We start from the raw sequence: 17,202 nt of genomic DNA, 5'->3' as shown, positions 1-17,202 counted from the left end.
TTGGAGGCTAACCGCCGATGACCCCAGGGGGCCCAGAGTTCATGAACCCGGCCGGACTACTGTGATGTAGTCGTGGGAAAGGCACCACGGGGTTCCCTTTCCACTATGTCCACTGCATCAGCTTGAAGTCTCAGATAAGGCACGTTTGGTGCAAATGCAATTGCATAGCGTAGTGGCTTGGAGTCCACGTCAAACATCAACTGTGTTGGGGAATCGGCCAGTTGTTCCGCGAACACCCGCAATTCCTAGAATTCCACCAAGCCAAATTTAATGAGGCAAATCCTGTCAGTACAGTTATGGGGTAGCGATGGGGAGGCGGGGAACCGAGTACATGGAATTTCACAAACTTCCGTCCAAGTCCAAACACCACTTGTTTTACATCAAACTTCCAGCCTGAATGAATTAATGGAAGTATTATTGTCTGCGCTCGTTTATAATTTAACATCCGAGGCTGTTTAGAGGTCTATGCCCTTAAAATTTTCCGTCAAAATAACTGCCAAAACTGAATATAGTTCGGCTCTGGGGAGCGCAAGCCTCCGCGATGGCAAAACAATGTCCACGCCGCCGGGTGCGCGCGTTTCTCACCGCGGCAATTACCACCGAAGCCGCATGAGATCCCCCACCAAGCCCATCAGCGCCCTCGCCCAGGGGATAGCTGGGATCCACGCAAGACGAGCACACGTGCGCGCGCGGCCGTGGCTTACAGAGGCGTTTGCAAGCGTACACATTTTTAAAATAAGGCCACTCAAAAAAACTTCCACTAAACGAAATCGGGATGAGGGCTCTTAAAAATACATTCACGGTTGCATCTTCAGTTAAAAGCCGTCGTCATTTACAACGCCCTTTAAAAACATCAAGGTCGGTAATACCGTAGAACCTGTTTTAATCTTGTTGTGGTGTTTACCTAATTATCTTCAGTTTATTTTCGTCCGAAATTTCCCCATGGGCAATTGACAAAAATCAAATTCGCTGAGAGAGAGAGAACGCCTTGCTTAGGCGGTGCGAAGCCTCTCCCAACTTCAATTGTTGCCACCACGAATAAAATATATATAATCTAAGCGCCCCCCCCACCACTGCACGACACAGACCGGACTTCTTCGTGACTCGATACACCCCGCGCCGAACGTTGGATCGGCACGAAAGCTAAAGTACGCAACTCACACGGGCAAAACGTCGGCGACTACAAGCACGTTCGTCGCCTACAACATGAATCGTTGCGCTCAACTCTGAACCGAAGGCGATCTCGGCGACGTGGAGGAGCGATGCTCCGTCCGCTGCCAAGTCCTCGACTTCGCAGCGCGTAAAACGACCGCCGCACAGCCGTGCGTGTCGAGCATCAGGTTGCGAAAGGTTTCTCACGGAACGGTCCACCCCCCCCGCTCGCCCGCGCGTGTGGTCACAAGTGCTGGGCCCAGTGTCCCAACAGTGGCAGCGACGAGCCCCTGAAGGACAAGCCCAGCATCAGGGCCAGAGGTCGCAACCGGGTACCCGATACCCGTACCCCTACACGATACCCGGCTACCCGTACCCGGCCAGATATGGGTACGGGTACCCGTTTGCGACCCTGTTGCGGCCGGGTACGGGTACGGGTAGGCCGTGAGTCACTGGTGAGTCACCGTTTGTCACTCATTTCGGGTAGGGTACGGTTACGGGTAGGGAACGGGTACCCGTACCCGGCCAGGTACGGGTACGGGTAACCATTTGCGACCCTGGTGCGGCCGGGTACCGGTAAGGAATCAACACCCGTTTGCGACCTCTGATCAGGGCTTGAACCCAGGCCCCTGGGAGGTGCTGGCTCGGCACCCTAGTCCAGAAGCCAGCTTCAAGGAGACACATTCCATTAGTGCCCATTTAGAGCACCTCCCTTCTAGCATAGTTCATTGTGCCCTGGCTTCTAAAGTATCTGATATTTAACTTTTTTTATTTATTACATACCTTATTTTGACATCAGCTATCCTCTAGCCACTGTTGGATGAAGGCATTTCCTTTAAATATAAAATATGCGACCCAAAAAGAGTGACCAACGTGGAAGTTCAGAAAAAGGTTGCACATAAAAGACCTGATGATGATGCAGGCAGGCGGCGGTGAGAGGGAAACCGGCACTATTTGGACACATTTAGGATGGACAACAACAGGAACATTAAAAGTGTTGTCGTCGTTCAGGAAAATGGAAGGAACCGGAAAGAGAGGAAGACCGAACCGAGAATGGCTTAATGACGACATCAGGGGCCGTCCATAAATTACTTCACGCGATTTTGGACGAATTTTGACCCCCCCCTCCCTCGTCACACAGCGTCATAAAGCTCTGCCCCCGCCCCCCAAAACCATATTTCCATTTTGAAAATAAAACATGCTTCAAATCGCTTTAAACAATTGTCACTGTAGTGCGTATTTAATCTGGCACTGCACTCTGATGTTGTAGGAGTGTTGTTATAACAATTCTATATTTATTTAAAGTTGCGCATTTTGATGTGACATCACATTTCTCAAACTCCCCCCCCCCCTCGTCACACATTGTTACAAATGTCTGACCGCCCCCCCCCCCCAGGTGCGTGACGTCATTTATGGAGGGCCCCTCATCAGATTGGTGCCAAAAAGATGTGGCACCGCTTGAGCACATTGGCAAAAGACAGAGGAAAGTGGAAACAAATGACGAAATGTGGAGTGGACACCTAACAGCATATCTGCCCATGGCTCATGATGATGATAATAAATACGAGACCGCATTTACATAGCGATTATTGTACCGTCAAGAAATGTTTAGGTGGCCAAAACCCCATTTAAATGAGGCCATGACACCACAAAGCACAACGGTCTAATTAAATTAGCGGCCGCCAATGGCTCAGCGTTCAGCAGACCGTGTTCCCTTCTGGGGCTCCCTAGAGAAGCAATGGGGGGGGGGGGGGGGGCCTTGTGTGCTGCGCCACAAAACACGGCGACCCGAGTTCGATTCCCGTTCAAGGCCAACGCCAGTGACGATTATATCTGAACCGGTCCCGGGCCTCTCCTAGATCAACTCGGCCTCAAATCGGGTACCTGATGCGGTGTGTAAACGTCGGCACTGGGGAGACAAAGGGCGTGGTGCTGGTCACCCACCCCCTTCGTGTGCAGTGCCGGCCTTCGTAGGTGCTCGCGAACAGCACTTGCCGCAAAAGTCTGTTAAGGCTATACGGGGGGGATCATTGTCTTTGCGCGTGTGCAATGGGGCTTGTGTGATCGGGCTTGTGCGTGCGCTATGGGGGCTTCTGAGTGTGCGAAGGGGCTTGGACGCCGATAGCTATGTCGAGATGTTAACTACCTCACCTCATATACAGGAGGTCGTGGGTTCGATACAGACCACTGACGCCTGTATATTTGGAGTTTGCTAATCTCTCTCCACGTGGTCACGTGGATTTTTTCCTCTGGTACCTCCGGTTTTTCCCCCCACACTTAGAAACGTGCATTTAGATTATTGAGCTGCTATAAATATCCACGTGATAAAGCCACTTCGTTGAGCTACAATTTGTGGCCAGGTTGCTTCTGAAAACTAATTATACCGCTCAGTGGGCCTTTACCTGGTAAAATAAAAAAAACATTTTGGGATGTGTTGACATTTCTTATACTTTGCACTCATATCGTGTTTTTGTATTGTTTTTATTCTTTGGGTCCTTGGGTAAAGTCACGTAGATAGGTTCAAAGAAAATAACAAAAAACTACGACGTTTCGATCGCAATAAAAGCGATTCAAAGCTCAATCAAATTGTTATTTTCTTTGAACATATCTAAGACCCAAAGAATATGAATTCCTGCAGTCACGAAAGCTTGAAGTCAAGGTTTGTATTGTTTGTTGTCGTCACTTTCTGACCCCGTGCCCCTACTACTGGACATCTGTGAAAAAAAGAGATTCAAAGCTCAATCAAATTCCTGCGGTAGAAATACAGATTCTGATTCCGAGTATCTTTAAGCAATGGGCCCTATCGCTAGGCAGCCATGCCTGACCCCGCCAGCACACGTGCCGATTTCGATTCCTCTCCTTTAAGTGTGCTGTCCGAAGACAGGCGTGGGGGGCACAATGCTCTCCCAGTGCTTTTTAAATTTTATCCATGGGAATAGTAAAGCCGACAGTTGCATCTGGGTCATTTCTCAGCCTCTCGGCCAGCAATCACAAGAACATCCGCCGCACCCCGCGTCCCTGTCCGTGCCGAGGATGCACACCCACTGGGGTCGTGCCTCACCACCGTTAAGGGAGATAAATGGCAGGAGAGAAAGTGGGTGGCTGCCACCTCCCTACCACACCCCCCCCCCCCTCCGTTTCCATGATCACGAGAAGCAGGCTCTACCAAACCGGGAATGGTCCAGTTCCCAGCCCGGGAAAACACAACCAGAATCAGATTGTTTATTTAAATTGGCGGGAATCCGATGAGCTATATATATATATAAAATATCATATGTCCAGTACCGGGGGGGGGGGGGGGGGGGCACGTGGTCAGAAAGTTACAACAATAAGCTATACATAAAAAACACACGATATGAGGTGCCAGGTATAAGAAAGGTTAGTACCACCAGAGAGAGTACCACCAGAGAGAGGGCAGACCCATGTGCACTCCTCACCCCATGACCACCTCCCCCTCCGCCTTCCACTTTGCACTCTGCAGCCTGGTGGCAGGGATCAAGGAATTCGATGTCAAAAAGTTAGCAGTCAGTAAAGTTCGTACACCACGCGTATTCTGGAACAAGCAGACTAGTCCAGTCGGTAACTCCACTTAGGGCGGCCACAGTGGCGGGATGTTAACTGCCTCGCCTGGTATACAGGAGGACGTGGGTTCGATCCAGACCCTGACGCCCGCTGTATATTTGTATTCTTGGTTCTTTCGGAAAAGTCACGTAGCAGAGAATTTGTATTGTTTTATATTTATTTTATTTTATTATTTCCCTTCTACGTGACTTTACCGAAATAACCAAGAATATGAATCCCTGCAGTCACGAAAGCTTTAAATCAAAATGGATAAATGGATAAAGGGATGTTTGTCTTTTGGGTTGAGCTCATTTAAAAAGACTTGCCCCCCCCCATACCACCCGCCCCCCCTACGCAAGACTCAGCACCTGGTCTCGGGAGTGCACGGGAGACCTTTCGCCAGCGAGCGAGCGAACGAGCGCCGCTCCCACCTCGCTGCACAGAGGGGATTAGAGCCATGGGTCCCACCGCCTTCCACGTCTGTGACGCACACGACGCACACGCCTGTGACGCAAGCAGGCAAATACCGCCCCCCCCCCGCCCCCTCTGCTGCATTATGCACCGCGTGCTCATAACAAAGGGGGGGGGAGTGGGGTGGCATTGTTGTCTGGGCCGCCGCCGCCACCACTACGGAGAGCAGCACGGACAGCCTGGAATAGCGCCCTCCACGGACGAGAAATACACGGCCCGTTTAACCAGCCTTATTACACTCCAGAGCCCGGGGCCACTTGCAGGACGCGGCGCATTTGGCAAGAGAATTTTATTGAAAAAAAAAGAAGCCGGTTTTGATAAATCGAACGCAATGCGCACGTTCAAGGCCGGCTACGCACCAGACGAACGCGTTCCATTTCCGAACCGCAGGGGGTTTTTGATTGGCGTCCCACCGTGGTTTGAAGTTCGTTAAGGAAAATTACATTGGGGGGCCCCCCTTTTTCTGACAGGACACGCGAGCGATGAGCATGCGCGCGTGCAGAGCCTGACAAGAGTGCACGAGCGAGGCACGGGAGGAATTTGCGGAACGAGGCTCTGTGCTGTATGCAACAGGCCGCAAGGTAGTGGGGTGGGGTGGGTGTAATCGCGGTGCAAGTGGGGAGCTAACCGAGCTATTAACCGGGCAAAAAAACTTGAGTTTGCTTTCCCAGCCAGGGCCAACATCAATGGCAAGTGATATCCCAACTGGTCTTGGGCTCCCCCTCTCTTTCCCCTCGCTAACCCGCATTGACGAAACGCGGTGAAGTATGGTCAAACATCCCCAATGGCGAAAAATGTGTGTGAACACTTTCATCTTCGAGCAATGGTTGGTTTGGCGTTCGTGTATCAAAGAGACGACGCTCAATTGCCCCGTCTTCTGTTTGACGCTCTTGAATTTGTAGTTTTTTCTCGCCAGGAGCCACTCATGAGGCTTCTTCATCATTTCCAATGTTGGGTTTCACACCCCACCCCCTTCAGGGATATTTCTGGGTCTATTCTTGACAACAGTTATACCGCTGTAGCATCTACGATGGCTTTTCCTAAAAGTTTGGAGCTTGATTACGGCCTAGAGCAATGTGGAAGGAGATTATGATCGCATGCGCACGCGTGCGTGTACAGGGGATTAGGTAACAAGAGACAAACCCCATTGAAATGGACTACAATGGACACCAGAAGCAGCCCAATTAGAGCACCAATTTTTCTTACCCTGGCTGAAGAAAAATTTCCATTGTGGATTTTGGGGTGGGATGCAAACACATTTACCAACACCAATACCCGCCACTCGCAACTAAGCGATCGTGACGTCACCACGGCGCCTGTGCCAGGCCAGGTGCACTTTTGGAGGCTATCACGTGAAGTGTCGAAGGCTCGCTGATGGAAGGTCACGGGACAGACCCAGGCGGTGCCGTGGGTTGGCCGACCGAGGTGACTGGCAGATGCACACCAGCTGTACCCCCCTTCCCCCCCACAACTGGGCCGACACACTTGGGCAGGCTCTCACACACACACAGGATCACCCGTCGCCCGCCGTGCAGCAGACAGAATGAGACTGCGCCTGACAGCATCGGCAGGGCGAGCGCAAAAAAAAACTGTACAAGCCAGTTGAGTGGGCCTGCCAGCATCCTGACCACCAGGCTGTCCAGCCACTCAACATCGTGATCACTCGTACATTTTAGCATTTGGCGAGAGAGCTCCTCATGACAGTTGAACGCGCTTGAGCTACCGGTGGAAATTACACATTCCTATGGCCGGTCCTCCTATAAAGACAACCACCGCTTGTCGTCTTCTCGCAAAGTGCCGCTCGTTTTTTTTGGGAGCAGCTCCACGGGGGAGATGGTACGACCTGGACCCCTTACCGGTATTTGAACTCCGCAACCTTTCAACTGCGAGTGGAGTGTTCTAACCGCACTGCTGCCTGGCCGCATTGAACGGAACACGACCACCGAATTTACCGTCCCGTCACAACAAAACCCACACGTGACCTTGCCGGCCCCAACCGAGTGTGCAACACACCTTCAATATAAACACCGGCGATCAGGTCATCGGGGTCCCCAGAAAATCGTTCCACCGAGGATAGGGATGGCCATGTTCTGGCTTCATGTGCAAGACGCACGCCAATTTCCCCGCCGACTGCTTTTGGAGGTCACCAGAGCTCCCGGCAGTCCTAGTGACGGAGGCAGAGATGGTGGCCGAGGCCCGTCAAGCGTGCGGAGTGTGCGCGTGCGTGCGCACCTTGACACTTTGCCCTCGGATATATATTTTTTTTTCTGCTTCGACGGGGACGAGGCAGCTCTCCGCAATTGTCGTTGTTTTCTGTCGGCGCGAATAACTGCATGGAATTGAGACGCGCGCTACCAGGGAGCAGTACGCACGGGTGGACGCGTGCCCGCACCAAAGATGACGTGTGGCCATGCTGATGTCCGTCAAGTAAAAGATTCGCGCGCCCCTAACCGCCAACTCATCACGATGCCTCGTGCTCCCCCCCCCCCATCACTGGCCTGCACCTCTGATTGGCACGGTTGGCTATATAGGGTGCGAAAGAAGTTCAACATTTTTCGATTTAAAGCTTTCGTGACTGCAGGGATTCATCTTCTTGGTTTTTTCGGTACAGTCACGTAGAAGGGAAATAATAAAATAAAATAATGAAAATAAAACATAATAAAATACAATTCTCACGATGGTTCAACATTCACATATACTTGCGGTACCTCCTGAAGAAGTACCGCAATGGATTATTGAATCCATCCGCGCAGTTCTTTCAGTGCTACCCCCCCACCCCCCCGCAACTCTCCCCCTTGTGTGTGTGGGATGTCTCCACACATTTTGGTTTTCTACCACATGGCCAACACTTAAATGAATTGCCCAATCGTTCGAATGCAAGACCCTCGTGAAATTAAGTCCCCGAGACTTGGTGAAGCTTTCTTCTCATCATCAACAGCACAATTATCAGCCTTCACCATCACCACCTCTGATCTAAATCGTCCAACACAGTAGCATTTGGCTACTCTGAATTTCCACACAATAAGCCACATAGGTGAGCCATCATTTGTGGCCAGGTTGCTTCTGAAGAAGAGCCATATAGCTCAGTGAGCCTTACATGATATTTTTTTTAGTTTACTGAATGAGTCATTGATTTACACAGGAAAACATCAAGACTCTTTTTCCAGCAGGGTCTTGCACTGGGAAGTTTGGCCGATTCCATCGGGTGACGTTTTGCGTTTGGGAGAAAACTCAAATACCTGGAGAAAACCCATGCATAGGCAAGGAACAATACTCAACACGTCCACACGCAGAGGTTAACAACCCATGTGCGTGTCCTGCTATCTCCCGGCCACAATCGCAGACCCTACACAGAACCAAGACAAAAAAGACTGAGGCCGCAAGCCTGGCAGGTGACTAATCACTGAAACGAACCTAAACAACTCCAGCATCAGTCAGAGACATCTCGATACGTGCCGTGAGAGCGCGAGAAGGCTCTACTGCAAGGCCGACGTGCAGCAAATGTCGGGTGAAAAAATGAAATGAAGCTCAAATTCTGCGCGGAACAATCAGTGGGGAAAAGAAAGAAAAAGAGAAAAAAACAGCGCAGAGCATGCACAAGAAACGTAACACTGCTCAGCATCACCCAGCCACGTTCAATTGACGCTGCGAGGGGCGGACAGAAATCCCGGGGGCTCGCGCCTCTGCGTCCGCGTGCACGCCGGCTTAACGGGCCCCCGAGCGTGGTGGGGGGGGGGGGTCACATTATTCATGCGCGGCGAGGGTTCAACTCCATTTACACCAGAATGCACAGAGTTCCCCCCCTTGTGCCGTGACACACGACGAAACGTCCTTTTCGATTCGCGGCGAAGCGTTCCTCGTCAATCCACCGTTGGGCGAAGGCTTCCCCCCCCCCCCCCCCCCCCCCCCGTGCCGTGTCAGCCGTAGAGGACGACTGGCTCGAACGTCGCCACACTGAGGGAAGACCGATGAAACGCTTCGCGACTTCTTGGCTCACCACCCACGGACATTGGGGGTGCCGCCCTGTAGAAGCAGAGGGTTTGATTTGACGTGAAAATGTAAGTGTGTGTACGTCGCGGTGAACGCAGAGGCCACCACCAGTGGCTGGGGGCTGGGGGGGGTTCCCCACCATTCCTTACTGGATTATGTCACGACTAAAAAAACCTGCCAGGGTGCCTGAAGAAAATCGACATATATTATACACACACACACGAGCAATAAAAACTGAAAATCTGCCGTACAGAAAAGAGCCGAGACCTACTTGCTGTACTGCGTCACAACAACGGCACACTTGTCGCCTTTCTACCACGCAATCCTTTAACCCCCCCCCCCACAAGGCAAGGCCATGCTCCGCTGTTCGAGTGCGAAACGGAATAACTCGACGAACAATGCGAGTAAATGCGACAGCGAACAAACAGCATTCCAGTTGGGCAAGTGCAGCCCTCGAAGCGTACGCAGCGATATTAAAGATTGTAATGTTTTGTAAGCATGCCTGCAGTGTGGCGAGGGTCATTAAGGGAAGACGGACTCGATCTACTTCACAGGGAAATCAATGCTTCTCTCCACCTACATTACTCAAGCACTGCGTGTCCTCTAGCTCCTCGGGATCGACACATCCACACGCACGCAATAGGGGCCATTCGCCACCTAACTGGCGGTGACATCACCATAGCGCGCTCGTGCCAAGCTAGGTGCAACTTGAGGCCACGTGAAGTGTCGCGGGCTCGTTCGCTGGCAGGTCACGGAACAGACCCAGGTGTTATGGGTTCACCAGCTGAGATGACTGGTAGACACACACACCAAAACAAAGATCCCCCGAGTAGCCTTTAACAGACTGTTGGGGCAAGTACTGTTGGAACGGTACAGGAGGGGGTGAGTGGCCGGCACCACGCCCGACCACCTTTGTCTCCCCAGTAGTGATGCTTACACACTGCACCAGGTACTCATTTGAGGCTGAATCGACTGTGGGGAGGCCCAGGACCGGTTCAAATAATCCCCACTGATGTCGGCTGTGAGCGGGAATCTAACTGGGGACGCCGGGTTCATAGTGCAGCGTGCTAACCTCAACACTACCGCTTCCTACAACACACACACACATGCACCACCACACACACACACACACACACGCACACAGGCACACCACTACCCACACACACCACCATGTCCACATGCAAGGACACACACAAACACATCAATTCACTCACGAAAAAACACACATGCGCACAGACACATACATGCGAGCGCGCACTGCTGCCTGTAAGTGGTCACGGGGCATTAACCGAGAGCTTAATAACACTTGTACATTACTTGCAGGGCAGCTGTGAGACCTGGGGGTCAGCGGGTTCCTTTAGCTCGGTGGTGATAGTTCGACTCCCCCGCGCTCTCGTGCTGGAAATATCCGCGAGGCATTTAAAAGCGCGTGTCATGGAAAGTGGGATCCTCAAGCAGCCCAAGCCGACGTTAAGCAAAAGAACAGTCTGTCACGTGCTTGCGTCACAGCGGAAAACGCCAAATTTAAACATGTGCAACAATTGAAGGAAATCAAACGACAACAAAACTCACAAGGACCCGCTGCATTAATTTTCCCCTCTGGGAGTGGGGGGGGGTCCCCATCTGCGACTCAAACGAGCGCTCACCTCTTTCCCATGCTGCAGGTAAAAGCGGCGCAGATGTTTTTGCTGTGGCGTCGGAATTTGCTTTGACAATAATCACTGCCTCTCCCAGGCGTCTCTCCCGCCGTGCGAAAGAGACGTGCCTCTTTGGCCCTTACGCCTCCTCATCATAAGTGTAAATTATTTGCTGTACGGTCCCTTCTCCTATAACACGGCCGCCGTTGCGTTCCTGAAGCACAGCACGTTATGGACAAATCACGTTAGAATATATAATATGGGGTAAAGCACAGTCCGCGATAACACGTGAGATGCGTACGCAGGCTGAGCAAAGACTGAGGCACGTGGGTAGCATCTGGAAGCATCCAGCAGCATCCCGCCTCGTGAGAAACTATGCCGACGTAGTTCTGTTCGCTCAAATCGCGGTATATCCAATTCGCATCCGCGTTATAAAAATGTCTTCCCTAATACATGCATAGCGTTATATCCAATTCGCGTTACGAAAACACGCAGCATCACAGGACAGACTGTATTCACAACTTTAATCTAAATGGTCATCCTAGGAATCAATAGTGCCGGGTTTTTTGTTTGTTATGGGACTTAAATAACACAAACGCGGGAATGTGCAGAAATATGAAACGTAGGGAGAATGGCAGAAGGGTGCCCTGTCGTGAGTAACAATCGATTCCTCCAAGTGCCAAGTGCCATTCGCCAACCCACCAAGTGAATCGACACGTTTCCAGGGCCCACGAACAATGCAGCAATAACATAACATAAAAATTGGTGGGTGGGGGGGTGGTCATACTTTGCCAAACGAAATCACAGTCATTTGCCATTTGCCAACCCTATGATACATCACGCTTTGTGAATCGGCATTTACGTGTCCAAAACAAGAGCGTGGAGAGTTCACTCGCTGTGCCCGAATGGGCTTTTTACACATCCTCCGAGCTGTGGATCTCCGCGACTACCTGCCATGGAGGTGTTGTGTAGCACCATCGTTCCAGCGTTGGGCCTACGCCTTCCTCTCACAATAACAAAAAAATATACAAAAGCACGCGAACGGTTTTAAATCACCGACTTGCGAGGCAGTCGGCGCATATTTGGAGCGTGCCACTCTCCCGCTGCCCGGGAGTAGACGTTACACTGGCAGTTTCCGCACATCATTTAATTAAAACGCCTTGCGGACAAATACTGCGCCGTGAATAGTCTCCCGAGGCTTGTGATAGGAGAATGTTGTCCAGGAGCAGCTCCGGCACAATATTCTCATGCGAAAGGCATATGGCCATTACTGGTAATCATGCGCACCCATGCCCTAATGCGATGGTAAATCCACATCACACGGGCACACTGCATTAATTCTCGCACACACACACACATCTACACTGCACTACGGACACATAAATCACACACACACACACATCTCTACTGGACGAACACAACATCAACCACCGTTGAACAGCAAGTGGTCGTGACGTCAACTCGGCGCTTGTGCCAGGCTAAGTACACCTTGAGGCCACGTGAAGTGCCAAAAGCTAATGGACTACAAAGATAACCCCTTCATAGCCGGAGTAGACTTTTGGGGCAAACGCTGTGAGCGAGCACCGAAGAAAACCCGCACGGTACACGCGGGGGAGGGTGACCAGCACCACGTCCGACCGCCTTTGTCTCCCCAATCACGATGTTTGGGTTTGTAAGCCCATGGGCTTGTAATTGCCAACACACCGTTCCATTATTGGTGCATGCACTCATCTTCCGTCCAAGCAAGATTATCTGCTGGGCTATGTAGTGATAGAACAGCAAACGTAAGCTTACGCCCTTGGCACCAGGACCTACTGTGAAGAGCTGGTGAGGATATGGGAACGGTCACGGTAGCCCATGATCGTGAGCCACTCTCTAGTACCATCAACAATAAATTGCAGCGCCACCACAATTTGCCACCCTTAAGGGGGGAAAATGGTGATCCGATCTACGACCCACGGAAAAAGGTCTGCAGATTTTGCTGACCAACTCTGTTTTATAGGGGGGGAGGGGTTGGGGTGTGGGGAACCCCTCGGCCATAACAATACCGGATAGGTGGGCCAGTGTTCTTCGTTGCAAGGCCTGTGGGCCACTGGCAGCCGCTGGTGGCCTTTAATGTGGGCCCCGACAATACACAAACGTGAAAACACCCCCCCCCCCCCCCCCGCTCGCCCCCCCACACCATGAACGCGCTTTCAAACCCCAAATGGCTTGAAATTGTGTGGCGGCCCTCACACCGATGAGGTCTTAGTGGCGAAAGTAGTAAAGAACACTGGCGTAAGGTCACCAAGGGATGCTTGACCCTGCGACAGGAAGTAGATGACCCCCCTTCCACCATTGTGAGTGGCTGGCTGTTTGCCATCTGCCGAGGAGCTGCAAAAAGGTGATCCAGAGCCCGAGAACTCTACGTGTGTACTGTGCGTCGAACCTCTTTCGCCACCGTACGTAGCCAACCGTGCTGATCGGGAGCAAAGGGCAGGACGGCGATGCACTCCAAAACGAATCGCCGAGGCGAAGAAGTGCTTTGCGTGCGAGGCAGTCTCATCTCTTCATTGGCTACCACATACCTGTCAACCCCTCATCAGTGCCTACCTTATTACAGACTAGTACAGACCATATTGGTCACCCCGTGCCCTTATAAATCTCAACGTTCATCCTACAAATTCCCATCACAAGGGAGAAACACAAACAAATTTGACAATCACCACTAGTATACTCAGCCACACACCCTCATGCCTGTCAACCCCTTATCAATGCTTACCTTTATACAGACCAGTACAGAGCTTATTGGTCACCCCGTGCCCTTATAAATCTCAACGTTCATTCTACAAAGTCCCATCACAAGGGAGAAACACAAACAAAAACTTTTTTTTTTGCCCAAATTGAAAAGACTCTACGGCGTATGGACCCGAAACTCAATTATCCTGTACTAGACAGACATCATAAAGATATGATTTCTGTCTGCTTATATGTCTGTCTATAGTTTTCTGGTTAGATTTTTGTTGCTATTTCTTTTATACCTGATGATGATTGCTTGTGTTGCAATCGAAACGTCGTAGTATGCTATTATTTAATTTATTATTTTATCTTTATACGTGACTTTACCGAAAGAACCAAAGAATAATTCCTGTAGTCACGAAAGCTCCAATATTAAGGTATGGTACCAGTCAAATTCCGAGTGGATTTTGAGATACTGCTATTCACCTATATGGCTTTAAAAAGGGCTCACCACCCCACGTTACTTGCAGGAACGAATACATTTTCACATTCCATCAAGGTCCTTAAGATCTTGTGATCTCCAACTGCTCAGCACTCCCCAGGTCTGTAGGTTGGGCTTTTTCGGTGATCGGGCTTTTTGTTAGTGTGGCAGCCAAGCTATGGAACGCCTTGCCACTTGAAATCAGGGCAATCGGAGTCGGTCGATATATTTAAGTCTGCTTTGAAAATTCATCTCTTTAAAGTGGCCTTCGCTTCTTTAGCTTGGTCGGTTGCCCCTGGTTCTGTTTTTGTTTCATACTGCTAATGCATTGCACATTTGGGAATCCGAGGATGGAATGCGCAACTATACATCTGAATTATTGTTATTATTTTTATGCGACAGAATTTCTCGGGGCATCTTCTGCGGGATTGGAAGGGCAGCCTGCCCTGGTGGATGCCCCGTTTTTTTCTCCCCCTCTAAAGAGAGGGGCAGGGGGGAGAATGCAATCGATTGTAATACCATCATTGTGAAACCGAAAAGTCTTGGCGAGGATTGTTCAACATCGTCTTGCCAGGAACGATGAAGAAGCAGCCTTGACAGCTTCCACCCCCTCCAATGTGGTTTCGGGGTGATGAGATCCTGCACAGACACCAAGTATTCTACGTCTGGCCTGCTACAGCAGTGTAGAGAATTTTCCACGGTGCACTGAAGCATACACGCAGATATTATAATGTATACACACCGAATACACACACACATAGAGAGGCATTGACAATGACACACACAACATGCGCACACGTACACGTTACATGCACACACACACAGACAAACATCTCCCGTGTAGCCCTAACAGACTGTTTGGGGCAAGTGCTGTTAGCGAGTAGCACCTATGAAGGCCGGCACGGCGCACGAGGGTGTGGGGGGGGACCAGCACTACGCCCGGCCGCCTTTGTCTCCCCAGTGGCGATGTTCAGATAATCGTCACCTGGTGTCACCGTAATAAAACAGACGCACGCGCAGCACAGCGCTGAATATAAACTCACAATGCGTCACATCACGGCAAGAATGTGCACACGCCATATACACACAGTGCAGTGTGTACACGCCATATACACACAGTGCAGTGTGTACACGCCATATACACACGCAGTGTGTACACACCACATACACACGCAGTGCGTACACACCATATACACACACTGTGTACACACCACATACACACCATATACACACAGTGCAATGCACCACGTGTAGTGTACACACATACAATGTATACGACACACACAGAGTCGTATGTGCAGTATACATTACAAGTACACGCAGCGTAAAGTGCACGCATTGCATTCGCAACACACAACACACACTTGTTACAGCACAGTACCGGCTATTTGTGTAGTGTACACACAACCAAGCGTATAGAGAGGACTACCATTGTTGTTGTTGTTGTGCACGCAGCGTGTGTGGGTGTGCATTGTGTGGGTGACACGTGCACGCCGTGTACTGTAAGTACAGTCATTCAGTGGCGCGGACACATGCCACGTGTGTCACTCCACATACAGATGGCACACACGTGTGTTACACCACACACACGTGTTACGCGTCACACACGTGTTACACACCACACACACACACACGTGTGTCACACACACCACACACACACGTCACACGTGTTACACCACACACACACACACACACGTGTCACACCACACACACGTGTGACACCCCACACACGTGTCACCACACACACACACGTGTCACCCCACACACACGTGTGCTACACCAGAAAAAAGACAATGATCCCCCGTATAGCCTTAACAGAGTGTAGGGGGCAAGTGCTGTTAGCGAGCAGCACCTACGAATGCTACACCACACGCACACCAACACAAGTATCCACCAACACACACAACTACAGTGCTGAGAGCCCCTTTACTCACAACTACGGCGTTAGTACACAGCCTGTGTGTAGCCTTAGTGTGGTGTGTTAGTGTGTGTACATCGTGTAGTGTGTGTAGTGTTAGTGTGTGTACAGTGTAGTGTTAGTACATTGTGTAGTGTGTTAGTACAGTGTGTAGAGTGTTAGTACATTGTGTAGTGTTAGTGTGTGTACAGTGTGTAGAGTGTTAGTACACCGTGTAGTGTTAGAATATTGTATAGTGTGTGTAGTGTTAGTACAACGTGTTAGTACATGTGTATAGTGTGTTGTTGGTGTGTGTGTGTGTTGTTATTGGTGTGGTGTTGGTGTGTGTGTTAGTGGTGTGGCCTCAAGGTGCACATGGCCTGGCACAAGCGTCGTGGTGACGTCACCGCCACTTAGTGGCGAATGGCGGTTGTTGTTGTGTGTGTTATGTTTGTGGCGTGTGTGTGTTGTTGGTGGTGGTGTGTGTTGTTGTTGGTGTGTGTGTGTTGGTGGTGTGTGTGTTGGTGGAGTGTGTTGTTGTTGTGTGTGTTGTTGGTGTGTGTGTTGGTGGAGTGTGTTGTTGTTGTGTGTGTTGTTGTTGTGTGTGTTGTTGGTGTGTCTGTGTTGTTGTTTGTGTTGTTGGTGTGTCTGTGTTGTTGTTGGTGTGTGTTGTTGGTGTGTCTGTGTTGTTGGCGCGTGTGTTGTTGTTGGTGGTGTCTGTGTTGTTGTTGTTGGTGTGTATGTTGTTGGTGTGTCTGTGTTGTTGGCGCGTGTGTTGTTGTTGGTGGTGTGTGTTGTTGTGGTGTGTGTTGTTGGTGGTGTCTGCGTTGTTGTTGTTGGTGTGTGTTGTTGTTGGTGGTGTGTGTTGTTGTGGTGTCTGTGTTGTTGGTGGTGGTGTGTGTCTGTGTTGTTGGTGGTGGTGTGTGTATGTTGTTGTTGGTGGTGTGTGTGTAGTTGTTGGTGTGTTTAACACACGCGGCAAGGCACGGGGGTAGCTGTCGAGGCGAGGAGACTTACCAGACGCTGCCGTGGCAGAGCGGACGAGGATGTTCGCTCGCTGTTCCGTTGAGCACGACGGGGAAAAAATTCTGGGTGACGGCCCGCAGACGCCGCACATTTATACTCTCACACACACAGACACACACCAGCACAGACACACAGACACACACCGGCACGCACCGGCACACGCACACACCGGCACACGCACACACGTGCGCGGAGAACAACGCAGACGATCCAGGGAGATGGGGGGGTTGGGCTGTACAAGCCCCGCCCCCTCGTTGCCCCTCCCCTCC

General features: G+C 50.9%; 1 protein-coding gene across 4 annotated transcripts in view; it reads right to left on the bottom strand.

The window, feature by feature from the left end:
• TPST1 (tyrosylprotein sulfotransferase 1) overlaps nucleotides 1-17,051 on the bottom strand; it is a 62,846-nt gene extending 45,795 nt beyond the window's left edge. For 2 of the 4 annotated variants that reach the window (XM_078611962.1, XM_078611967.1), the window contains exon 1: nucleotides 16,925-17,051. The gene's annotated coding sequence lies outside the window, so the exon portion shown is untranslated. The remainder of the gene's footprint in view (nucleotides 1-16,924) is intronic. The other 2 variants (XM_078611963.1, XM_078611966.1) reach the window with 1 other exon arrangement.
• Between the last annotated feature and the right edge of the window lie 151 nt (nucleotides 17,052-17,202).

Source organism: Lampetra planeri, chromosome 37, assembly GCF_965212315.1.
Source record: "Lampetra planeri chromosome 37, kcLamPlan1.2.h2, whole genome shotgun sequence".
Lineage (NCBI taxonomy): Eukaryota > Metazoa > Chordata > Hyperoartia > Petromyzontiformes > Petromyzontidae > Lampetra > Lampetra planeri.
This window is presented reverse-complemented; position numbering and strand designations above follow the sequence as displayed.